We start from the raw sequence: 27204 nt of genomic DNA, 5'->3' as shown, positions 1-27204 counted from the left end.
TTAGATTCTGGTTTAATCAGATTCTGATGAACAGGTTCTGATCTTTTCAGAATTTTAATCTTTTGACTCTTAGGATCAGATTTTTTCATTACCTTGATCTTAAGGTTTTCTGGCTTTGATGTGATCTTAGCCTGTGAACCAGAAGCTTCAGGTTTTGACTGAACAGCAGTTACAGCATTTGTACCTTCAGGCACAAAGGTGGATTTCAATCCATCCTTGATACAATCACAGTAGCTCTTGAGACTGTATTCTTTGGATTTCTCCTCAGAATATCCAATCCCTTTGCCTTTGTTCTTGTATGTGCTGTAGATCATAGAAGCAACTTTGCTTCTGTCTATTCCAGCCATAATAAAATCATCCAAGGCAATCTCATGTTTATTGCCTGAACCTTTATCACATTTTTCTTGTAGCTTCTGACAAAGACTCTTGAGTCTATCTTCATATGTTGTTGATATGAGGTTAAACCCTTTGAGTTCTTCTTCAGAAGCTTTCAGTTCCAATAGAGTTGACTTTTGTTGTTTCATCAAATCAACATATTTTTCTTTTAAATCTGTCAACTCATTGGTTCTGTGTTCAAACAGTGATAAAAGTTCTTTTAGAGAATCAACAAGTTCTTGTCTAGGGATTTTGGAATATACCTCATTTTCATCTTCTGAATCTGATTCAGCTTCTGATACTGCTTCTGATGATACTGTTGCCACTAACCCCACGGCTGCCTTAGCATCATCATCAGCTTCTTCTTTATCAGAACCAGATTCACTATCCAAATCTTCCCAGGTCGCCATCAAGCTCTTTTTGATTTGCTTTCTGAATTTACTGTAGTTGAAGCTTGATTTCTTGGATTTGCCTTTAAACTTCTCCTTCTGAAGATCAGGGCAATCAGCAATGAAATGACCAGGCTTCTTACAATTGAAGCATCCCTTCTGATCTTCTTTCTTGGAGTTCTTGTAGCTACCTCTCTTGCTCAAAAATTTCTTCTGCTTCCTTGCCAGATACTCAAGCTTGTTGGACAGCATAGCCATCTTTACAGATTGATCTTCATCAGAATCTCCATCAGGTGATTCTTCTTCAGATTCACTAGCTTTGTAGGCTTTGGAAGATTTTGAGGTCTTTCCTTTAGATGGTAAAGCAATGGATTTACTCTTGTTAGAGGTTTCATGCTCATTTAAACTCATTTCATGCACTTTGAGTGAGCTAACAAGATCTTCAACACTTAAAGTATTTAGATCCTTAGCTTCCTCAATAGCAGTTACTTTGGGTCTCCATCTTGAAGGTAAGCTTCTCAAAATCTTACTAACATGATCAGAAGCAACATAGCTTTTCTTCAGTATTTGCAATCCAGAAACTAAAGTTTGAAATCTTGAGTACATTTCTTCTATACTCTCATCATCCTTCATTCTGAAAAGTTCATACTGATGAACTAGCATCAAAGCTTTAGCCTCTTTTACTTTCTTGCTGCCTTCAAAGTTTGCACATAGAGAAGCAAACATAGCCTTCGCAGTAGATTTGTCACTCATTTTCATGTATTCGGTGCGAGTTATAGAAGCCACAATGATTCCTCTTATCTTGTGGTGTTTCTTATAAAGCTTCTTCTGAGCAGGAGTATGTATTCTTCTGTCTATAGCAGCTCCTTCTTCATCCAAATCCAGATCATCAACTCCATCTTCCAGTATGTCCCATAACTCTTCATCCAATCCCATGATAAAGCTGTACATATTAGTTTTCCACCATGAAAACTCTTCTGGATCTCCATTAAACTTTGGAGCTTTTCCAGAGTCTGTTTTCTTGTCAGCAGTATCATAGTCATGCTTGACACTTGTGTATTTTGTAGTAACAGATTCCTCATCTCCAGACATGTTTTTCTAATAGATCTTGAACTGTAACACGGTTAAGTGCTGTGATAACAGAGCAAGCTCTGATACCAATTGAAGGTGAAAAACACAAGAAGGGGGGGTTGAATTGTGTTTTCTTTTTCTCTTCAAAATACTTCTTCTGATAAAACTTCAGAAGCAGTTTGATTGCTTCTGATGAAATGATCAGAGTCAGATTGCAGCGGAAAAGAACAGAGCAGAGAAAAGAAAGACAAAGACACAAGCAGTTATCCTGGTTCCTTCCACAACACGGAAGTAGTCCAGTCCCCCTTGCACTTCCAAGGAGATTTCACTATAATCACAAAGATTACAACTGCTCAATACTTTCTAAGTATGAGGCTTCACAAAAATGCTCAAGCACACACGCAAGAGTCTTCCAATGCTCAAGCACTAAGCAAGAGACTTCTAATGCTCAAGCACGCAGGCAAGAGACTTCTAATCAAACAAAAATACAGAGAATTGAGTTTGAATTGAACACTTGATATACAATCAGTGGTGTTCACAATACAATACAGAAAAGACTCTAGACTTTGAATTTCTAAGATGTATCAAATCAGTGCAGAAATTCAGTGTGCTTTGTAGAATCAAATTGACAGAGTTTTGGCGCTTTTGAACTTATGTATCTCTATTTTTAATCTTCAAGTCTTCATCCTTTATATAGAGGCGTGAAAGAGACGTTGAGATAATCAGCACGTCTAAAGAGTCGTTTGAAATCCTTTGATTATCCACCAGTGATCCTTTGCCTGATTTGGGTGTAGTCCGTTGAAGAATAAGCTTCAAATTCATTCCCATCTTGAGTGTACAAATTCTGCAGGCATGGCTGTTGTTTTGTCTTGTAGCGTAGACAGAAAACAGAGTAGTGGAGGTAGTGGTTGTACACTTGTACTTTGTCAACTCTATTAACGAGAGACAAGTGCTCAGTGCTATCCATATATCCGTTGATGCCTCCCTTTCAATTCTTCGTTCTTCTTTGATAAGACTGAATTGAGAATCGGCTACTTTGAATCTTCAGTTTGATTAAAGGATCAAACGTAGCTTCTGGTGAAGATATTGCTTCTGATGAAAACTTTTGCTTCTGATGACGTCATCACTTCAGAAGCACTTCAGCTTCAGGAGCAGTTTTCTTCAGATGCTCAGAATTTCTTTTTCTTTCTATTGTTCTTCCAAGACCTATTGAAATAACTTGAGTAGCCTTTGGTCCTGTACACTTGAACAATTATTAGTAATAACCAATTGACAATTTTTAATATCTTGTTATCATCAAAACTTAATAAGGTTCGTTGTGAAACACATTTTGTTCCAACAGGGACACCTTTGAGATGGATTGACCTTTAGTAGAAAAGACACGGTGTAAGACTCAGATTTGAAATTATGTATGCATGCTATGCTTATGCAAAAATAGACACATTTTTTTTTGAAGTACTTGTCAAAGTAATTGTAAACTTGATAAGGAACATTGTTTTATATGAAAATTGTGAAGATGTTGCAATTGGTTCCCTTTTCAAAAGTAAGAACGAAATCAAGGAAAAAATTCTTAACAAAAGCTAAAACTTAGTTAAGGTTTTTGAAGTTGTAGGTGTTCCTTCTTACAAGGTCCATATCTTTGATGTTTACAAGAACTTATCTAAGTCCTTCGATATTAGTGAGAAAAAAAAGTTTTTATGAATGAATGCATGTATGCATGATTATGCTAAAGAACATGGAATGCATGGTGAGGTTATGTCCACAATGTTGGAGCTTAAGGGTATCACGCCATTTGGTAGGGACTATGGTTTCAAATGTACCTGTATCACGGGTTCTACCAAGTTCCCAAAGTCCTTGACCACTTCCAAATATTATCGGACACCGAGAAAACACTCGGTCCAACAACGTTCGTAGGACAGTCTCGTTTGAGTGTAGTATCGCGTGTCGACTAGTTCCGAGACAACACTCAGTTAGCCACCGCACTACGTCCTAAAAAGGCCAGGATGGGTTAGTGGTTACTAAAGGTCCTTAGCTTCATTGAGAACTTAAGAGTAATAAAGGTCCAACAACGTTCGTAGGACAGTCTCGTTTGAGTGTAGTATCGCGTGTCGACTAGTTCCGAGACAACACTCAGTTAGCCACCGCACTACGTCCTAAAAAGGCCAGGATGGGTTAGTGGTTACTAAAGGTCCTTAGCTTCATTGAGAACTTAAGAGTAATAATGTCAAAACGTGACAACACACGCCGACATATACTACTTCAAGATCCTCCGCTAAGTGTGGTTATATCACATGTGCCAAAACACGAGAATACTCTCAGAATGCCACTATGAGGCTACCACTCCTATCTTATATTTCCCTCAAGTCCGGGTGTAGGACTTATCTCACCACTCACGTTTAAGAAAGAAAAAAGAAGAAGAGAGAACAAATAAACAAGTATTTCCATCATTTTTTTTATTTTTTGTTTTAAGCAAGTTATAGCACAAATAATTAAATAAAGCCAAGTTAGGCTCAACCCTCTTAGGGAGTCCCAGTGAAGTCGCCATTTCTGTCGCGTCATTTTTCGGAGATCAAGGCTATTTGATTAGCTTTTTACTCACTAATTTATTTCACGACTGAACATTTAATTTTATTATGAAAAGGGGAAAAAAGTTCAAACTACCCCTATTTGAAAAGATTTTGGGTTCGGGGGTTAGTTACATAAAGGGAAGGTATTAGCACCCTTTATGTCCGTAGTACTCTACGGGAACCTCTTGATTTTATTTAATTAATGTGCTATAACTTGCTTGCTTAATTTTAAAAAGAAGGAATTAAAGTGGAAAAATAAAGACCTAATTATCTACATTTTTTATTGATTTGGAAGGACATGGTCCTCTGCATACGTACCCGTGAGGGATCAAAACCTCGTAGTTCGGGGTAGAAATTGACGTTTGATTTGTTGAGTTTTTTTTAGTAGTTTTGAAAAAGGTTTTAAAATGAAAAGCCAAGTGGCAAATGAGTATTTGTTTGTGTTTTTTCATATTGAAAAAAGAGACTTAAAGTAAAGTTAAATTGATTGAAGTTTGATTAAGAAAAGAAAATAAAAATGCGGTCACTTGATTTGGATCAAGGTTTATTATGAAAATATTTTTGTGATTTTGATTATTTGCATGTTTTTTGTTGTTTTTTGGAATATTAAATAAAAATTAAACTAACGGAACAATAAAAATAAAAGCGCGTGGATTTTTGTAGTGACGTTGGATCACCACAAAATCCCTAATCTAATTTTTTTGCATTTTTGGATATATCTAAGGCGGTAAAGAAATAAAAGGACACACACACCCACACACTTTTCACATTTATATTTACATTGGACCTAAATACATTCTAATTGCTGGAAAATAAATAACAATAATTAAAATGCTAAATAGAATAAAATAAAAATGCTAAAAAGAAACAAAATGCAAGAAAAAAAAAGAAATGGACAACCGAAGGGACAAAAATTACTGAAGGGACAAAATTCCGAAGGGACTTTTCCGAAGGGACTTATTCCGAAGCGACAGAAAAAAGAGGGTGAAGAAAAGAATAGCTCGTCAACACAAGCTAAATAGGGAGAAGAGAGAAAAATTATTTGACAACTCAAGAGAACTTTTGGTGTGTGAAATTGTATGGAATGAGAGCTCTATTTATAGGTGAGGAGGTTGATGAAAAATGGAAAATTGGTTTAATGGAAATGATGGACAATTATGAGGAATTTTGAAAAAGGAATGTTAAAGTTGACACTTGACTTGAAAATTTTTTAGACCTTGTACATTTTATTTTGGACCTATTGACACTTTGTTTTTTTTTTACACTAATTAATTAAAAAGAAATAAAATAAAATAAAATAAATCTAATACGAAATAAAATAAAAACAAATTAAACTAAATAATTTAAAGAAAAATAAAATTAAAAGATGGAAAATAAAAATTATTAAATATAAAAAAAAGTAACTAATCTTAAAATTAAAATTAATAAAAGATGGAAAGAAAATAAAAAGAGAAAAGAGGGTCCGACTCGGAATCAAAAAATGAGGTATTTTAAAATACATCCCTGCCGAATTTTTTTACTGAAAAATCAGAGATCGATCAGAGTCGAGTGACATGTGTCAGTGGGGCCTTAGGTCAAAAATTGGCTACTTTGACTTAGTGAATTAATGGCTGGAGAGTTCTGCATGCCCGCCTGCGATCTTGCTACTTTGACTTGTTTAAAATCAAAGCTCTGCCCTTTCTTCCTAGGTACTTAGTCGCTTAGCTTGGAAAGCTTTACCTTTGCGTTTTTTTGCAAGGAAAGGTTCGGGCAGGAGAGTTCCAATTGTTACGCGGAGTATTAGTTAGAAGTATTTCACATCCAAGAGATTGTTTATCTGAATGTGTGTCCAAAGTTGTGTTTCGGACGTGTAACAGCGGATGAATGAAGAAACCATTCTAAGTTCAACGCACTGAGGCGTGAATCACCCATCGCAAGCTGGGGTTCTACCTAACATGTCGAGCAGTGATGTCGGAAAGGTAAGCGTACATACTGAGGAGTAAGAAAATTTGTCGTTTAAATCCTTCCTATCCTTTTTCTTTTTGGATTCGGAGTGGCACGACTTTCCTCTTCCGTTTACTTGCTCGTTTGTAGAGCTAAAAGTTCATTGTATAGAACTAAGTATGTACAATAGAGTTTTTTGGCGTTGTTTTCCATCTAAGAGTAATACTTTTTGGGCTTAATCCATGCTTTGGTCCCTTGACTTATTTTTAGATTTCATTTTGGTCCCTTAACTTTAAATTGTCTCAATTTGGTCCCTTAAGTATCTCTCCATTTACCAAAGTGGTCCCGTCCATTAGTTTTTTTCAAAAAACATTAACTTTGGCCAGGTAAGCTTCCACGTGGGCCTATCAGTAGATTACATGGCAAACATTGTCAGCAATATAAAAAGGGAAAGATTGGTGAAAATTAGGGTTTTTTGTTTTCCTCTTCCACCATTCCTCTTCTTCTCCATCGTGACCCTCCTTTCTCTTTCTTCCACCATTCTTTTTCTTCTTCATTCTCCATATATCAACCCATAATTTCATTCTCCAATGGATGTGGTGTTGCAAATTAACACTGTGAGGCCTAGGACCAACACAATCCCAAAGCATACAAAACCAAAAATTAAAGCCATTATCAACCATTTCCTTGTTCTTGATAAATCACTATTCAACTTGTTTTTCTTTTTCTTCTGCTTTTCAATCTTCAATTTTTGTTTTTCAATCTTCAAATCCCTTTCATCCATAACATCATCTTCATCAACTAACTTAAAGTAACTGCATCCTTTGTGACTCGAATTCCTATAGTTTCTACAACCCCATAATTTCTTCCCATAATTAGGATTCATTGCATCAGTTACAGTTCAAATTACAACTGTTTCTCCACAGCTACAATTTGGTGTTGACCTTCTTCTCAAACTTGACCCAACAGATCCAGATGCATACGAATTTTCGTGAACCCATGGTGTTTTTGATGTCTGGTTCGACATTTCAGATGAATGGGTTGTGTGGTTCGAAATTCTAGGTTGATATATGGAGAATGAAGAAGAAAAAGAATGGTGGAAGAAGAGAAATGAGGGTCACGATGGAGAAGAAGAGGAATGGTGGAAGAGGAAAACAAAAAACCCTAATTTTGACCAATCTTTCCCTTTTTATATTGCTGACAATGTTTGCCATGTAATCTACTGATAGGCCCACGTGGAAGCTTACCTGGGCAAAGTTAACGTTTTTTGAAAAAAACTAACGGACAGGACCACTTTGGTAAACAGAGAGATACTTAAGGGACCAAATTGAGACAGTTTAAAGTTAAGGGACCAAAATGAAATTCAAAAATAAGTTAAAGGACCAAAGCATGTATTGAGCCTACTTTTTGAGTTTTTCGGCGTTCCAAGTTCTTGGAATTGTGTTTCGATGGAGATCTTTGAGTCCGTAAGCCCCCGTCCCTGTTTCATCCGGATTCTGTAGGGTCCGTCCCAGTTGGCGGCAAGTTTCCCATCCTTCATAATCCTTCTGATTTCGCTGAAGAACGAGGTCGCCCACTTCGAATTTCCTCTTTCTCACTTTCTTGCTGTGGCTTGCGGCTACGTTTTGTTTTAGCGCTGCCTCCCGCAAGGTTGCGTCAATTCTGACTTCGTCAAAAAATTCGAGTTCGTCACGTAAATTTTTCGCATTGGTTGGGAAGTCAGTGTTAGCGTCAGTTCTCCATGTGAGTTCAGTTAGCTCAATGGGTATGACCGCTTCTGTCCCATACGTGAGTCGAAAGGGTGACTCGCCAGTTGTGGAATGGGGAGTAGTTCTGTAGGCCTAGAGGATCGCGTGCAACTCTTCAGCCCATTAGGTTTTGGCTGTGTCTAGCCTTCTTCGTATCCCTTGAAGAATGACCCTGTTTGCTGCCTCAGCGAAGCGATTGGCTTGAGGGTGTTCGACGGAGGTGAAGCTTTGTTTGATGCCAATATTCCTTAGGTAGTCCTGGAACCTTTGGTCTGTGAACTGTGTACCATTGTCGGATATTACTAGAGCTGGTACCCTGAATCCATTGCTCTACCATCTAAAGGGAAGTCATCAAAATCTCTTAAAGTTGTTGAATCTGAAGAAGAATCACCTGATGGAGACTCTGGTGAAGATCATAATGAGAAGATAGCTATGTTTTCCAACAAGCTTGAGTATCTGGCAAAGAAGATTAGGAAATTTCTGAGTAAGAGAGGTGGCTACAAGAACTCCAAGAAAGAAGATCAGAACGGATGATTCAACTGTAAGAAGCCTGGACATTTCATTGTTGATTTCCCTGATCTTCAAAAGGAGAAATCAAAGGACAAGTCAAAGATGTCAAGCTTCAACACAAGGAAATTCAGAAAGCAGATAAAAAAGATTTTAATGGCAACCTAGGAAGATTTAGACAGTGATTCAGACTCTAAAAGGGAAGAGGCTGAAGAAAATGCTAAAGTAGTTGTTGGGTTAGTGGCTACTATGACTTCAGAAGCAGATCCTGACTCAGATTCTGAAGATGAAAATGAGGTATATTCTAAAATTCCCAAAGAAGAACTAATTGAGTCTCTTAAAGAACTTCTTACACACTTTGAACACAGAACCAATGAGTTGAAAGATTTAAAAGAAAGATATGTTGTTTTGATGAAACAACAAGAATCAACTTTATTAGATTTGAAAGCTTCTGGATTTGAAAGCTTCTGAAGAAGGACTTAGAGGGTTTGATTACATTTGTAGAACTTATGAAGAAAAACTCAAGCATCTTTGTCAGAAGCTACAAGAAAAGTGTAATGGAAAGTCTTTAAGTAAAGAAGAAATTTCTCTTGAGGAGTATATTATGTCTGGTATTTACAGAAACAATGGTAAAGGGATTGGATTTTCAAAAGGGAAACCAAATGAAATCAGTCTCAAAGCGTGTTGTGAATGCATCAAGGAAGGGTTGAAAAACTTCTTTGTACCTAAAGGTGCTAAGAGTGAAATTGTTGTTCAGTCAGAACCTGAAGCTACTAGCTTTGAGGCTAAGATTACTTCAAAGCCAAAGAACTCTAAGCCAAAGGCAATGATAAACTCTAGCTCTAAGACTTCAAAGATTAAGATTCTGAAGAGATCAGAACCTGTTCCTCAGAGTCTACTGAAGCTAGAAACTGGTATCTTAAAGTCCAAGTTTCAACGAAAGAAAACAGTTGTTGCTACTTGGGGATCAGAACCAAGAGGTATTAAACCTAAGGCATTGAGTAATGATGAGTCAATAATTAGATGTTTTAGTTTAATATTTAGTTTCGTTTTAATTAGATTTAAGTTTATTTTATTTTAATATTATTTCCTTTTTGAGCTATTTTACTTCAATTGCATTTTATTATATTTCAGGAATGAATATTTGATGGATTAAGTATTCAGTGCGAGAATACGAAGATTCGGAGACAAAAATATATCTCCCTCAAGTCATAAGCTTGGCAGGGCCCGTGCTAAGGTTGGCACGGCCGTGCCACCTCCCAGACAGTCTTTTCCTGCTTTTTCTTAGATTCTAAGCTACTCTATTTGGTTTTACCACAAAACCCTTTTCTTGTGGAACATTCTAGTGATGTAATTGCTTAGATTTTAAGTTGAATATTACCTAGAAATAGAGTAGCTAGCCATCACAAATATTCATCTTTTCTTTGGAATTCAATAAGTGACAATTGTCTTTTGAATAAAAGTTCTTTTCTTTTCTTTTACTTTCTTGTTATTTACTTTTATGCTTTCTCTCTTCTTCTCCATGTCTACGATGAACATGAGTGAGTAGACTTCTTATGTCTTGGGATTGTTGGATAAGTCTAATGACATAATCCTAATCAAGTCAAGCCTTAAACCTTAATATTATGTAACCCTAGTTTCTCTTCTAAATTCACCGTTTTAACATGGATTAAATATTTTCAAACTGTGGAAACGAAAGTGGAAGGTTTGATAATCGTTAATCCATTATTCCAAATGTTAATTCATAAAACGAAAGTGGAGCTTTAATATTCGATCAAGTGAATTTAGACAAGGATTGTGAAACATGAAAATAGTCTAGTGAACCTTGAGACTTATAGAGTTTCGAACCTCAAGGATTCTAATAGTAATCAACCATGAAAAGGCGTGATTGCTAGAGGAACACACTCACTGAGACCGATAGGAGATGTGATAGGCTTAAGAGAAACTCGTCTTTAGAAACTAGGTCTAAAATAAGGTTTAGGTTTAATGGCTTGGCTTGGGAATGATTTGTCGCCTATGACGGACCAACGATGCCAAGGCTCTCTTTTATTATTATTTTCTCTTTCAACCATTTGAAAACAACAATCTTACATTCTTGATTCTCTTCTAATCACCAACTAAAGTTTATTAAATTAAACTACTCCCTGTCGGAACGATACTCTTTTCATTACTACTTCGGTAAGACCGTGCACTTGCGGTTTTATCTCATCAAGTTTTTGGCGCCGCTGCCAGGGAGTTAACTAATTTAATTAACTTCTTCTTTGTGATTAGAAATTTTCTTTTCCTTTTCTTCTACTTCTTTCTTTTCTTTGTTTACAGTTAACTTCTTGGGTTCTCAATTTCTTATGCGAAGAAGTGAAAGTCTCGGAGAATTTATTTTTGAGATTGAAAGATATTTGCATAAGAAAAAGAGAGGCACAAAATAATATTGATATGGCTGAACGCACTCTCAAAGAGTATGCTACTCCTTCAACGGAAGAGCCACAAGCTATTATCGTGTACCCAACGGTTGAGGGTAACAACTTCGAGATCAAGCCTGCACTACTCAATTTGGTGCAACAAAATCAGTTTTCTGGATCACCCACTGAGGATCCAAATCTCCATATTTCTTCCTTCTTAAGACTTAGTGGCACCATTAAAGAGAACCAAGAAGCGGTAAGACTTCATCTCTTTCCCTTTTCCTTAAGGGATAGAGCTAGCGCTTGGTTCCATTCCCTAGAAGTCGGTTCCATCACTTCATGGGATCAATGAGGCGAGCATTTCTTGCCCGATTCTTTCCCCCATCTAAAACCGCTAAACTAAGAGATCAAATCACACGGTTCAACCAAAAAGATGGGGAGTCTCTATATGATGCGTGGATTGTAACACCCCGTTTTCCCAAAGTGAAAATTTCACATGAAAATCAGAGTAATTCAACATAAACGGAATGTCACATTTCTTTTCATAAAATCATTAACGGAATAAATTCACTATTTATTGTCCAACTTTAAACATCATATCATTTATTACTTTGCAGCGGAAATTATTTCAACGTTTAAAACAACCTTGGCACAAAGGCCTCAATGTAAAATCTCATAAAATTATTCCAACAACATGTTCATAAAACTTCATAACATAATACGTAAGGAACAGAAAGCAACAACAAAATTCTCATCTCGTTACGTATCAGAGCGACCCTAAGATGATGACATGTGAGAGAGTCAACTCACTTCAACAGCTAACCTTGATTACCTCCAAGTTACCTAGTTGTAAGGGCAACATTTCCAAGCAGAAGGGGTGAGATTTCACATTCAATAATAATAAGCATGTAATTCATCAAATGCATTTAACAACTTAAGCTTCATCATTTAATAACATTAACTTTTCATATAATATTTCATTAATAACTCATCAACTTATAATCATCATTAACTTCATATTCATCACATTATATACAACACCATACAACACATAATAATCAAATCATAAACATCATCATATAACAACATAATCATCACATCATAAACATCATCTTATATCATCATATACTTGACAGCATAAACATCATCATATAACAACATAATAATCAAATCATAAACATCATCATATAACAACATAATCATCACATCATAAACATCATCTTATATCATCATATACTTCACATCATAAACATCATCATATAACAACATAATCCTCACATCATAAACATCATCTTATAACAACATAATCCTCACATCATAAACATCATCTTATAACAACATAAACAACAACGATTAATAAATATTAATACTTCACAATAGTTCTTTTTTATAACTCATTGATAAATGACAACTTAACGACGACGACAATGCGACTTCTACAACTTAAACTCAACATATGCAACTTCAACTTCTTAATCATGCATGTGGTACCAACCAGAGCATCAAGCCCTCAACATATAGAGCATAAATACACTCACAGAGCATCAAGCCATCAACTTAAAGAGCAAAAGCTCACAGAGCATTAAGCCCTCAACGTAAAGAGCAAAAGCTCACAGGGCATCAACAACGTACAACTTAAACAACTCCACAACTTATATGACTCTAATATCTTGGAATAACAACTTACAACTTTACAACTTAGACCAAAACTAGCAACTTAATGACAATAATGGTTCAACAACAGCAGAAACAACAACATAAACATCTTGCAACATAGCAACATCAATAATAACAACTTGAATGATATAAACAATAATAATTTCTATATCATACATTTTCAACACCTTATATAAATATCTTAAACTAACCAACAATCATTAATAATTTGATTCAGGCTCTCTGTAAGTCTATAACTTAATAACAACTTTCATTCCTATCCCAATATCAACTCACAACATAGGTTAAATACTCTTAAACATCTTAATTGAACTCATAGTACTTGTAGTTTTGAGGTTTGGAATTATTCCATAAGTTTTGGATTAACTTAGAAACGGTTATGCTGAATTTTCATAAGATTTCACCAAGACTTCCTTGGAGTATTTTCATCATATATCAAACACCAAAAATCATTTTCAAGTGAAACCAAAGCCACTGGAAAGCTAACATAATTATCTACAACTTTCATGTTTACAACAAAGGCAAATTCAAAACCGAAACGTGTGAAAAATACGCAAGAACATGAAACAGGACGTGCTATCCGAGAGCAACTCGTGAAAAACCCATTTTTCACCCCAAAATCTCAATTTTAACATTCCTATGCCCAGATTTGATCCCAAAGTTTATCTAAACATTTATATACATCAAAAGAGACTCAAAACCATTTAAAACTTGACCCAAAAGATTATTTTAGAAAATCACCAATTATCAACCTAATTCATCGCATTATATACTCTTTCTACGATCAATTTTAGTTTCAAACCCTAATTCTACAACATCAAAACCTATTAACAACTACAAGATTAAACCCTTTTTCAGGATTACATACTTATGATTAAAGAAGGTTAGTCCCACCCTTACCTTAGATTGATCGACGAAGGACTCTACCGCTTTCTCTCCTCTGACTCTTCTCTTCTTTTGGTTTTCTCCCTTTTTCTCCAAAAACAGGTTTCACGTAATACTTATTTTCTAATTCTAACTCTCCCCTTTTATATAAATCCTTAACCTACTTATTTTCTCTTATTTCCAAATCTGCCCTCCAAATCTCAATATTCTATTCTAATATATATATATATATATATATATATATATATATATATATATATATTATACTAATAAATACCAACATATAACATAACAAAATATCACTCATCAAAATAAATCGACTAAATTATAAAAAGAGATCTAAACTCAATAGAATAAATAAATAATAAAATAAGCCACTTAATAAATCATCAACACATCACATAATCATATAAATCACAAAAGTCATATAAATAGACTCTGATTATGATCACCTTACTGCTAAGGTTGATGCCTTAACTCGAAAATTTGAAAACTTAATGTTAATTGTAACACCCCGTTACCCAAAAGTAATTAAATAATTAAACATACATCAGAGTAAATCCCAAACGGGCATGTCACACTACATTTTCAAATTTTTCTTAAATAGAAATATAAAACTATTTAATTGAACCTCAATAATCTGCAGCGGAATATTTGCATTAAGAGCAACAACATTAACTATTTAATTCTCCATGATAATCCTTGGCATAAAAGCCTCAACAACATAAATTCAACCACTAAAAAGGGCTACAACAACAAGTTTCAAAATATGATACATAAGGAATGAAACATAAATAAGGTAAACCCATCCCAAATGTATCAGAGCCCTAGACACTTGAGCCACCACCAACTACTCAGGATCACCTGCAAGTTACCCATAGGAAGGGCAACATTTTCAAGCAGAAGGGGTGAGATTCACAACAATAAGATATAGATATTAAAATTCGTCAATTGAATCTAACACCCTAAATATAATCAGTTCATCATCTTATATGCATATGTATATATACTTCTTAAAACAACATCATCATCATCAAATCAATCATCATCATATAGGTATAAATATATACTTCATCAAACAACATCATCATCGTCAATATGGCAACTACAACCAACAACACCGACTCATGCAAATGACATGACAACACCGCTAAGACAACACCCTAGACTCCTCAATAAATGCAAATATGCATGTGGTACCATAATCAGGGCCGTGACCCACACCGCTGTCGAATGGTTAAAGCATTCTCATCAGGACCTAAGTCTTCACCGCTCAACACCGCTTTTGAACAACTAGTGTTCCACCACTTTGAACGACAAGGCGTTCTAGAGCCGAAGCTCTCCCACTTTGATGTTATGCAACTACCCAACCTGTGTATATCTACATACAACTCAACAAATGCATAAATATATGTATATGACTCAACTCTCCATAACTCCACACTTGTATGATTTAATGAATGTAAACATACAACACAGTCATCAATAGTTCATCATTAATCAATCCAACAATCCAGAAAAATGCACAATTTATCTTAATCATGCTCATACATCAAGCTCCATTCAAAACGTTCAAACAGGATTCAACAACTCAAGGATATTAGTAATCAACAACATCAATTATATTAGCTTAGATACATTGAGAGGCTATACCCTTATAGACAACTTCCATCCCTACCCCAAGGACCACTCATGAACTCATTAGACGCTTATACAACGTTATATCTTTCCTAAAAACATCTCTATACGTTTAGGATAAAGTCCCTACACTTAGGAAGAAGTTTGGAAGCATTTGGAGTGAAGAAAATTGCATTTTAGGGTTTATGGTAAGACAACATCAGTCATACTAAAATTACACATTTTCTGTCAAAATCGCCTCATGATCACCAGAATCGCCTCATGATTTCGACAGTATCAGACATACTAATATTACAGATTTTTTTGTCAAAATCGCCTCATGATTTCTAGAATCGCCTCATGATTTCGACAGTATCAGACATGCTGAAATCACAGATTTTCTGCGATTTTCTACCATGGGAGCCTCCTTGGCTTCAATTCTCAACCCTAAACTCTCCAAAATCATCCATAAACATCACCGTATGATTACCCTATCATTAAAACGTTAACCCATCACTAACCTACCTGATTAACAACTCTTTTCACCATTCAATTCTATGGTTTCTACACTTTTTCATTCAAAAACCAATAATCAAAACCTAATCCCAAATTTCTCAATTTCTACCAGAAACATGCTAAATCAAAATCAGAATTACAATCTATACTATTGAAAGTAAATCTCACCCTTACCTTAGTTCAGAAAATCGCACGACACACGGTTGATCTTGGTTCTACTTGTTCTTCTCTCCCCTTGTTCTTGGTTTTCTCTCCCAAAACTTGTTTCACGTAAAACTGCTTCTGACCTTTTCTTTTTCTAACTCCTAAACTATAACTCCCCTTTTATTTCATTAAACTCCCCTTAATTCTATTAAATCCTAATTAACTCCCTAATTTCTAAAATAATAATAATTCCCACTAATTTTAATTATTATTTTATTAAACCATATATTAAAATGCACACACCACATAAATCACCAAAAATCATATAAAATCATATATGAGACTCCAAATAATTCAAAATAAAATAAATAACAACTAGGGCGTTACAACTCTCCCCAACTTAGAGGATTTCGTCCTCGAAATCTTACCTCAAACAAACAACTATGGGTACGACTCCCGCATCTTACTCTCCAGCTCCCAAGTTAAACTTTCTCCAGTCGCTCCACCCCAAACGACTCTCACAAGCGGTATCTCTTTACCTCTCAAGGATTTCACCTTCCTATCATCAATTCTCAACGGTAAGGTTTCCACCGTAAGGTTGTCTCTAACTTGCACGTCATCCCTAGGAATAATATGCGAAGGATCCGGTACATACTTCCGCAACTGCGACACGTGGAACACGTCATGCAAATTCGAAAGATGAGGGGGAAAACCCACCCTATAAGCCACTGTCCCGACTCTCTCAGATATCTGATATGGGCCAATTAACTTCGGAGTCAACTTCTTAGATTTTAATGCACGGCCTACACCTGTCATAGGAGTGACTCTCAAGAACACATGATCTCCCTCTTGAAACTCAAGGTCCTTCCTACGCTTGTCATGATAGCTCTTCTGTCGACTCTGCGACGCTTTCATCCGTTCTCTTATTAACTTAACCTTTTCCGTAGTTTGTTGAACTATGTCTGGTCCCAACATCACACTTTCCCCCGACTCAAACCAACACAAAGGAGTTCTGCACCTTCGACCATACAAGGCTTCAAACGGTGCCATACCAATACTCGAATGGTAACTATTGTTGTAAGTAAAGTCTATCAACGGTAGGTGACTATCCCAAGCTCCACCTTGCTCAAGTACACACACCCTGAATAGATCCTCTAAGGATTGTATCGTTCTCTCCGACTGACCATCTGTCTGAGGATGATAAGCCGAACTCAACCTCAATTTCGAGCCCAAAGCATCTTGCAAACTCTTCCAGAATCTAGAAGTGAACCTCGGATCTCTATCTGATACAATACTCGACGGAACACCATGCAACTTCACAATGTCCCGAATATAAATCTCCGCCAACTGAGCCACCGAAAAACTGATATTTATCGGAATAAAGTGCGCCGACTTCGTCAATCTATCGACCACAACCCATATAGAATCATGTCCTCTCGGAGTATTAGGTAAACTTGTCACAAAATCCATAGAAATACTATCCCATTTCCACTCCGGTACATCCAATGGTGTCAACAACCCTGCAGGTTTCTGATGTTCAACCTTAGACTTCTGGCAAGTCAAACATGCATACACAAATTGAGCAACATCACGCTTCAAACCAGGCCACCAAAACAGCTTTTTCAAATCGTGATACATCTTCGTAGCTCCCGGATGGATACTCAAGCTGCTCTTGTGACTTTCTTCCAAAATCAACCTTTTCATCTCATCGTTGTCAGGAATGCAAATTCTGCCTCTGAACTTCAACACACCTTGTTCATCAACTTTGAAATCACTATCCTCAACTTGATTACTATTAACTATTAAATCCACAAACTTGACATCAACCTGTTGCGCTTCTCTGATACTATTCAAGAATTCACTATTGATTTTCATCATACCCAACTGCACACTCTGGGGTGACAATTCGCAAACAAGACTCAAGTCTCTAAACTGTTCAAGCAACTCGAATTCCTTTACCATCAAAGCAGACATGTGCAAAGTTTTCCTGCTCAAAGCATCAGCAACTACATTGGCCTTACCAGGATGGTAATTCAAGCCAAAATCATAATCCTTCAGTAACTCTAGCCACCTCCTCTGCCTCATGTTCAGTTCCTTCTGGTCAAATGAATACTTCAAACTTTTATGATCACTGAACACCTCAAATCTGGAACCATGCAAGTAGTGCCTCCAAATCTTTAAAACAAAAACCACCGCAGCCAACTCTAAATCATGAGTAGGATAATTCTTTTCATGCACTCTCAGCTGCCTAGAAGCATACGCTACCACCTTACCATCTTGCATCAAAACACCTCCTAGACCCAGCTTAGACGCATCACAGTAAACAACAAACGGTTCTTCTGGCTTAGGCAAAATTAAAACAGGCGCAGTTGTCAACTTTCTCTTCAACTCATTGAAGCTACTCTCACATTGAGCATCCCATACAAAAGACTTACCCTTACAGGTTAACTGAGTCAACGGTAAAGCTAACTTTGAGAATCCCTCAATAAACCTGCGGTAATAACCAGCCAAACCCAAGAAACTTCTGATCTCTGTCACCGACTTCGGAGTCTCCCATTGTGATACTGCATCAACTTTTGAAGGATCCACTGCAATACCACTACCAGAAATAATATGGCCAAGAAAACTCACTTCACTTAACCAAAACTCGCACTTTGACAATTTGGCATACAACTTCTTCTCTTTCAATACTTGCAATACAATCCTCAGATGTTCTGCATGCTCTTCCTCAGTTCTCGAATAGATCAAAATGTCATCAATGAATACAACCACAAATTTATCCAGGTAAGCATGAAAAATTCTGTTCATATACTCCATGAACACACCAGGCGCATTAGTAACACCGAAAGGCGTCACCTTATATTCGTAATGACCATATCGTGTCCTAAAGGCAGTCTTCTGCATGTCCTCATCTTTCACCTTGATCTGATGGTAACCTGACCTCAAGTCAATTTTACTAAAAATCTTTGCACCAACCAACTGATCCATCAGGTCGTCAATTCTCGGAAGCGGATATCTGTTCTTTATCGTAACTTTATTCAACTGACGGTAGTCAATGCATAACCTCATGCTACCATCCTTCTTCTTTACCAACAACACAGGCGCTCCCCACGGTGAAACACTTGGTCTTACAAACTTCTTCTCGAGCAAGTCCTCTAACTGTTTCTTCAACTCAGCAAGTTCGGATGCCGACATACGATAAGGTGCCATCGACACCGGCTTCGTTCCTGGCACCAGATCGATGGAGAACTCAACCTCCCTTTCTGGTGGTACATCTGGAATCTCATCCGGAAAAACTTCAGGAAACTCGTTCACCACTGGTAACCTGCCAACCACAACTTGGTTTTCTAACGACAAATATGCCATTAAAGAATACATCAGAATCCCATCTCGTTCTAGCTGCTTCATCTCTTTCGTAGTCAAAATTTCAACTCCATTTTCTTCTTCAGCAGAAGAAAAATGCACCGTCTTACTAAAACAATTGATATGAACTCGGTTATACTCTAACCAGTTCATACCAAGGACACAACAACAACAACAAAGACAACATTAGAGTTGACACTCTATCCTAGGTGGTTCAACACGACTCTACTACTTGGCCGGACGGACCAACCTGCTCTGATACCAGTTGTAACACCCCGTTACCCAAAAGTAATTAAATAATTAAACATACATCAGAGTAAATCCCAAACGGGCATGTCACACTACATTTTCAAATTTTTCTTAAATAGAAATATAAAACTATTTAATTAAACCTCAATAATCTGCAGCGGAATATTTGCATTAAGAGCAACAACATTAACTATTTAATTCTCCATGATAATCCTTGGCATAAAAGCCTCAACAACATAAATTCAACCACTAAAAAGGGCTACAACAACAAGTTTCAAAATATGATACATAAGGAATGAAACATAAATAAGGTAAACCCATCCCAAATGTATCAGAGCCCTAGACACTTGAGCCACCACCAACTACTCAGGATCACCTGCAAGTTACCCATAGGAAGGGCAACATTTTCAAGCAGAAGGGGTGAGATTCACAACAATAAGATATAGATATTAAAATTCGTCAATTGAATCTAACACCCTAAATATAATCAGTTCATCATCTTATATGCATATGTATATATACTTCTTAAAACAACATCATCATCATCAAATCAATCATCATCATATAGGTATAAATATATACTTCATCAAACAACATCATCATCGTCAATATGGCAACTACAACCAACAACACCGACTCATGCAAATGACATGACAACACCGCTAAGACAACACCCTAGACTCCTCAATAAATGCAAATATGCATGTGGTACCATAATCAGGGCCGTGACCCACACCGCTGTCGAATGGTTAAAGCATTCTCATCAGGACCTAAGTCCTCACTGCTCAACACCGCTTTTGAACAACTAGTGTTCCACCACTTTGAACGACAAGGCGTTCCAGAGCCGAAGCTCTCCCACTTTGATGTTATGCAACTACCCAACCTGTGTATATCTACATACAACTCAACAAATGCATATATATATATGTATATGACTCAACTCTCCATAACTCCACACTTGTATGATTTAATGAATGTAAACATACAACACAGTCATCAATAGTTCATCATTAATCAATCCAACAATCCAGAAAAATGCACAATTTATCTTAATCATGCTCATACATCAAGCTCCATTCAAAACGTTCAAACAGGATTCAACAACTCAAGGATATTAGTAATCAACAACATCAATTATATTAGCTTAGATACATTGAGAGGCTATACCCTTATAGACAACTTCCATCCCTATCCCAAGGACCACTCATGAACTCATTAGACGCTTATACAACGTTATATCTTTCCTAAAAACATCTCTATACGTTTAGGATAAAGTCCCTACACTTAGGAAGAAGTTTGGAAGCATTTGGAGTGAAGAAAATTGCATTTTAGGGTTTATGGTAAGACAACATCAGTCATACTAAAATTACACATTTTCTGTTAAAATCGCCTCATGATCACCAGAATCGCCTCATGATTTCGACAGTATCAGACATGCTGAAATCACAGATTTTCTGCGATTTTCTACCATGGGAGCCTCCTTGGCTTCAATTCTCAACCCTAAACTCTCCAAAATCATCCATAAACATCACCGTATGATTACCCTATCATTAAAACGTTAACCCATCACTAACCTACCTGATTAACAACTCTTTTCACCATTCAATTCTATGGTTTCTACACTTTTTCATTCAAAAACCAATAATCAAAACCTAATCCCAAATTTCTCAATTTCTACCAGAAACATGTTAAATCAAAATCAGAATTACAATCTATACTATTGAAAGTAAATCTCACCCTTACCTTAGTTCAGAAAATCGCACGACACACGGTTGATCTTGGTTCTACTTGTTCTTCTCTCCCCTTGTTCTTGGTTTTCTCTCCCAAAACTTGTTTCACGTAAAACTGCTTCTGACCTTTTCTTTTTCTAACTCCCAAACTATAACTCCCCTTTTATTTCATTAAACTCCCCTTAATTCTATTAAATCCTAATTAACTCCCTAATTTCTAAAATAATAATAATTCCCACTAATTTTAATTATTATTTTATTAAACCATATATTAAAATGCACACACCACATAAATCACCAAAAATCATATAAAATCATATATGAGACTCCAAATAATTCAAAATAAAATAAATAACAACTAGGGCGTTACATTAATGTTGTCATACCTTCTACTACATCTCCTCCTTGTGAAATTTGTGGTGTTTCTGGTCATATAGGTGTTGATTGTCAGTTAGGTAGTGCTGCCAATGGTATTGAACAAATGAACTACGCTCAATACAGCCAAGGAACTAGACCCAACCAAAATTTTTATAAAAATCCTCAAGGTTCCTATGGACAAGTACACTAACAAGCTATACAAACAACCAGAGAGTGGCTCAGAAATCAAGTTAGGAAATTTTGTTAGAAAATTGCATGATGAATCAAAATAAACAACTTCAAGAGCTCAAAAACCAAACGAGATTTTTGAACGATTCTCTCTCCAAACTCAATACCAAGGTAGATTCTATAGCCACACACACCAAATTTCTTGAGACCCAAATCTCCCAAGTGGCCCAACAAGTGGCCACCTCTTCTCAAACACCGGGAGTCTTTCCCGGTCAAACCGAAACAAACCCTAAAGCTCATGTCAATGCTATTTCTCTTGGGGGTAGTAAGTTAGAAGAGACCGTTGCTAAAGCCAAGAGTTGAAAGGGAGAGAGTGTTAAGTTTCTAGGTGAGAAAGATGTGAGAGAGAGTGAGAAACCACTTGACAAGAACAAAGCCCTTTCCCCATTGAGGCTTGTTAAGTTTAACTTGGAGGCTCAATTCAATAAATTCTTAAACATTCTTAAAAAGATATGCATTAAGATTCCCTTTGCTGAAGCTTTGTATCGTATGCCTCTATATGCCAAGTTTTTAAAAGAAATTTTTTCAAAGAAAAAGGCTATAGAGCATAATAAGACAATAGCTTTGACAAGAGAAAGTAGTGCAATCATCAAGAAGCCACCTCCAAAGCTTAGAGATCCATGTAGTTTTGCCATCCCTTGTATGATAGGGAGTTAAACCTTAGACCGAGCCTTATGTGATTTAGGTGCTAGTGTTAGTTTGTTGCCCTTACCCCTCTTTAAAAGGATGGGAATAGGAGAGTTGAAACCTACCGAAACAACATTGAAGTTAGCCGATCGTTCTAATATCCAACCTGTCAGATATGTTGAGGACATCCCTATTAAAATAGAAGGGATATACATCCCGACTGATTTCATGGTGCTTGACATAGATGAAGACAATGAGTGCCCTATAATTCTAGGACGACCCTTTCTCGCTACTGCGGGTGCTATAGTTGATGTTAATAATGGTAGAATTGTTTTTCAAGTGAGTGATGAGATGGTAGGATTTAAGTTGGAGAATGTTATGAAAGGTCCCGCTCTTTATTCTTGTTGCATGATTACAGATCATGATGTGAAAGAAGGCTTTTTAGCGTCATCTACACAATATGATCTCTTTGATCCTTCCTAAGGACACTTTCTTAACGTCAAGCTAATAACTATAAAGAAGTGCTTCGTGGGAGGCAACCCACGCATTTAAATGCTTTGTTTTGTTTGTTTTCTATCATTTTAGGTTATTTTATAGGTAATTGTCCAAGAACGATTCAAGAAAATGAAAAATTTTGAAGCCCCGGAGCCCAAAACCTTAGCACGGCCGTGCCAGACCTTGCCCTTCCAAAAACCACAAAAACTCCAGGAACTTGGCACGGCCGTGCCCGACACCAGGTAAGTTTATTCACAATTTTTCTTCTTCCTCTTCCCTCATTCTCCAACACAAACATCTCTCTACCCTCAAACCACTACTAGAAAAAGATGAAATACCGACGGAATTTAGAGACGGAATTAATTTTGTCTCTATTAGAGACGGAATTGGAGACGGAAAAAGGCACTGAGAGACGAAAATTATAATTTATGTGTTTGTGACGGTTTTAGAGACGGAAATATCCGTGTCAAAATTGTTCTGTCTCTAAATCCGTCTCTACATAGCTTGATTTATCATTAATGCTATTAAAGGACATTTAGAGACGGGATTTAGAGACAATCTATTTCCGTATCTAATGTATTCCGTCTCTGTTTCCATCTCTAAATGGTCAATAGTTATAGAAATAGTCAAACTTCTGTTAGAGACAGAAAGTTTCCGTCTTTGATCAATTCCGTCTCTGAATTCCGTCTCGAATGAAAAGTTCATTTTTCCACCAAATTATTTCATTGCCCGCCTAATTTTTTGAAAGGTGCCGCCCAGCTCATCAAAATTTTGGTTTGCTCTTTTTAATTTTTCTTTAATAATATAATAATAATAATAATAATATAGGTTATGTCTCTCTCTCCCACTCACATTTCACTTCTACTACTCTTTTACACTTCACGTTCTCTCTTCTCCTCTTTGCTCTTTCACTCTCACCACCATCTCACCTGTATCAATTCCTCCTATACCCAATTCCAAACCCTATTACCAACAGCCCCATTTCATCCTTCTCCTCAATTACCAACAGCTCACCTCCATCAATTTCTCTTATTCCCAATTCCAAACCCTAATTCCAATTACGGGATACAAAGACAAACCAAATACCAAGTGAAGATTCTTTGTTAAAAATCTTAGGTAATTTCATCTTTATCAATTTCAACTTTTTTCTTCATGTTCTTTGTTGCTTAATTTCTTATGTGAAGTTTGTAATTTAGATTTTTTTCACCTCTCCAGTTTATAAATTTGTAAATAGGGGTATGTAAATTGGAGTTGAGAACCCAATTGATAAATTGGAGTTGTAAAAAAATTGGGGTTTTTTTTGTTACAAAAAAAAAAGGGTTTATACGTGAGAAAAAAATTGGTGAACTTCAGTTTCTTCATCATTTCTATATGTATGTGTGTCTGTTGTGCATTCTGTTCCTATTATTCATTAATTATGCATTGTTCTATCTAAGTTTAGTGTTTCATTGCTAAGGTTATTTGACTATAATTTTACTACTTACTTGCTTAGTTATAATATATGGTCTAACTGTGCTATCTCTATGCAATGGGGCAGTGATTTTTAATATGACCCATAGGTGAAAAAGTGTTAAATTTAGCATGTTCAGCTTATTCCCCAAGTGAAAAAGCGTTTAACTTAATCATTATTATTATTATTTAGTGAGTTTTGGTTGATTTTGAATTTGAAACATTTTCTATGTCATAGGCTGATGTAGTCCACTTATTTTTGATCATTTACATTTCAAGAAAGAGGAAGAGAAATAAGAAGCAAAAGAGATTAGTATATGTTTTCATCATTTTGCTCTTAGAATTTATTTATGATACTGATTGAGTTTGAATATTATTTCCTAAAATTTGAAAAACACAATGCATCGAAATGTGAAATAAAAAAAAAGGAAGAACTAATATTCTTAGACTGATCTAGAAGATAACATGATACTGTGATTCAAACCTCTGTTGTGGGTGCTTTTATATGCAGTCTTTGGTAGTGATAAGCCAGTAAACCTTTAAAAGGGTCAGCCTACAATATTCATTTATTTGAAGACATTTCCAATGTATGTTTAGTGTCCCACCTAGCTGATGGCTCGTTGCATATCATGTACATATAGTTTTTAATATATTATCATCATATCAATTTCTTATAGTGTTTCATTTTTGTATATCCTCTAGTATTATTCCATACATTCTCCATCACTATTTTTCAATTACAAAATGAAAGCAAAAAAAAAAAAAAAACAGAACAACCTAGAAAAAAAAAAGGCCTTTATGGTTGTCAAATAGTTAATTACTTGATAGTCTATATCTCTTGGAAAGTAACACATGCATGGGTTATTATTATATTATTACACACTAGAAAAATTCAGAACAACCTAACTCCGCACCAAAGAATATAGAATTACTATATCTACACATGAAAAATATAGACCACCTAATCAAGTATTTGTGCTCATTGTTGTTTGCTTGTTTTCTTGATTTTGTTTTTGGCAGGTATTGGAAATGGCATTCCTCTTGATGTTGTTACTACTCCTAAGATTGCAAAGGTTTTGACTCACAAATATTCCTTTAACTTTGGTGGAAATCCTGTTTGTATAGATGTAGGATTGGCTGTTTTGAAAGTAATAATAGAAAAGAGTGAGGTCCCATTTGAAAGAGGGGCTTAACGCACTCAAAGACAAATATAAATGGAAGGTTTCTATTCCTTTTTCCATCTAAGATTAATGCATAAGAAAGCATTCATGAATTCATTCTAGGGAGAGTAACATAAAAGAATCAGAATTTGTTTCTCTCTCTTTATATCTCTAATAAACTTGTTTTTTTATTCTATTATAATTGCTGATGTGAGGAAAAGGTTTGATGCTTGGAGTTGAACTTGTCACTGGCTGTGAACTTAAAATGCCAGCCAAAGATGAAACACGACAGGTGATGGACCAAATAAAAGGTAAAGTCTTGATCCTTATAGGCTAAGTTTTTCCGCATTTTCAGCAGTCAAGGATTCCATGCATTCGTATAAGTTTAGGGTCTCAGATTTGGAGCAAGTTATATAACTACTTTTGAACCAGATTTAGAGCTTGAAATCTGATCTAAATCAGCCATTTAAGCCATATTTTTAACAATTTTCAATGTCACTAATCAGCTTTTCTGTTACCATTTAAAAAGGTTATGGAATTGTATTCAGAAATCAGCTCCCTTATCTTTTACCAAAGATGTAAGTTACATTAGTCTCTAATTCTCTCCTTTGTTAAAATTTCATTAATAAATAGTATTAGTCTTAGTCTTTATTATTTACAGCTTACTAATTTTCTTGGGTGCAGGTTTCCTGATGGATGCTATGAAGTGCACATTATCTAGAATTTGACCTGTGAAGCTTAAATAAGATGCAAGTGTAAATAAATGACAACTTATTTTATGATAAGTTAAACTCTATTAGAATATTATGTATTCACTCAAGCAAGTAAAGTTTATAAATTTTAAATGCTTGCTTAGACCAATATAATTTAAAATTTCTATTGTGAATTTGATTTCAGAGGCATTTTTTTTTTATTTAAAAAAAACATTATATTTAGAGACGGAATTTATGTTTCCGTCTCTGTAGAGACGGAATTATATACCTTAGAGACGGATTTATATTCATCAGTTTCATCTTTGAGTGACGGTTTTTTTATTGTTAGTGACGGAATTTTTCCGTCTCCAGTCAGAGACGGAAATATTAATTCCGTCTCGAACAAGCTTAGAGACGACGAAATTAACAACGGAACTTGATCCGTCTCTGATTCCGTCTCTAACAGGATTAGTGACGGAAATTTTGCAATTTAGAGACAGATATCTCCTGTCTCTATATGAAATTTTTCTAGTAGTGAACTTCTCTCAAACCTCCATAACCACAAAACTTAAAACCTTCATATCTCCATCCAAAATTAACCAATCCACAAAATTTCTTCACCCAATCAAACCCAAACAACATTCCAATCATAACCCTTCAATCAAAAACAACTTTCATCCATCCCTACCCAAAAACACCCAAATTCGTAGCCCCCATTAACCTAACCCAAAACCACACCAAATCCAACCAAGGACAAGGCAATTGATTCCAAAAGAGGTGGAAAAGAGGGAGCAAGTTCTTCCGGAGCACCTCCCCCAAAGAAGCAAGTAGCGGCGAAGAATCATGGCATAACATTCAAGGACAACAAGCAACGGGATAAGTATAAAATTATCATCTCTAAACCTTTACATGCTTGTTGATACCCTGCTTCTTATAGCTTTAATGTGATTGGCCTTAGAGACAACGTGTAAACCTTCCAAGGTAGATTAGGGTTGATTGCTTTGTTGAGACCTAT

At 36.0% G+C, this 27204-nt stretch overlaps 1 long non-coding RNA gene across 1 annotated transcript; it reads left to right on the top strand.

The window, feature by feature from the left end:
* The first annotated feature begins 23741 nt into the window (after positions 1–23741).
* On the top strand, positions 23742–26393 carry LOC25492059 (uncharacterized). Its single transcript, XR_003011073.2, has 4 exons — positions 23742–24004; positions 25358–25808; positions 26027–26075; positions 26182–26393. It is a non-coding gene; the product is annotated as an uncharacterized lncRNA (long non-coding RNA).
* The last annotated feature ends 811 nt before the right edge of the window (positions 26394–27204 follow it).

Source organism: Medicago truncatula, chromosome 4, assembly GCF_003473485.1.
Source record: "Medicago truncatula cultivar Jemalong A17 chromosome 4, MtrunA17r5.0-ANR, whole genome shotgun sequence".
In the NCBI taxonomy this organism is placed as follows: domain Eukaryota; kingdom Viridiplantae; phylum Streptophyta; class Magnoliopsida; order Fabales; family Fabaceae; genus Medicago; species Medicago truncatula.
The sequence above is the reverse complement of the archived record's forward strand: the minus strand, read 5'-3'. Positions and strand labels throughout refer to the sequence as shown.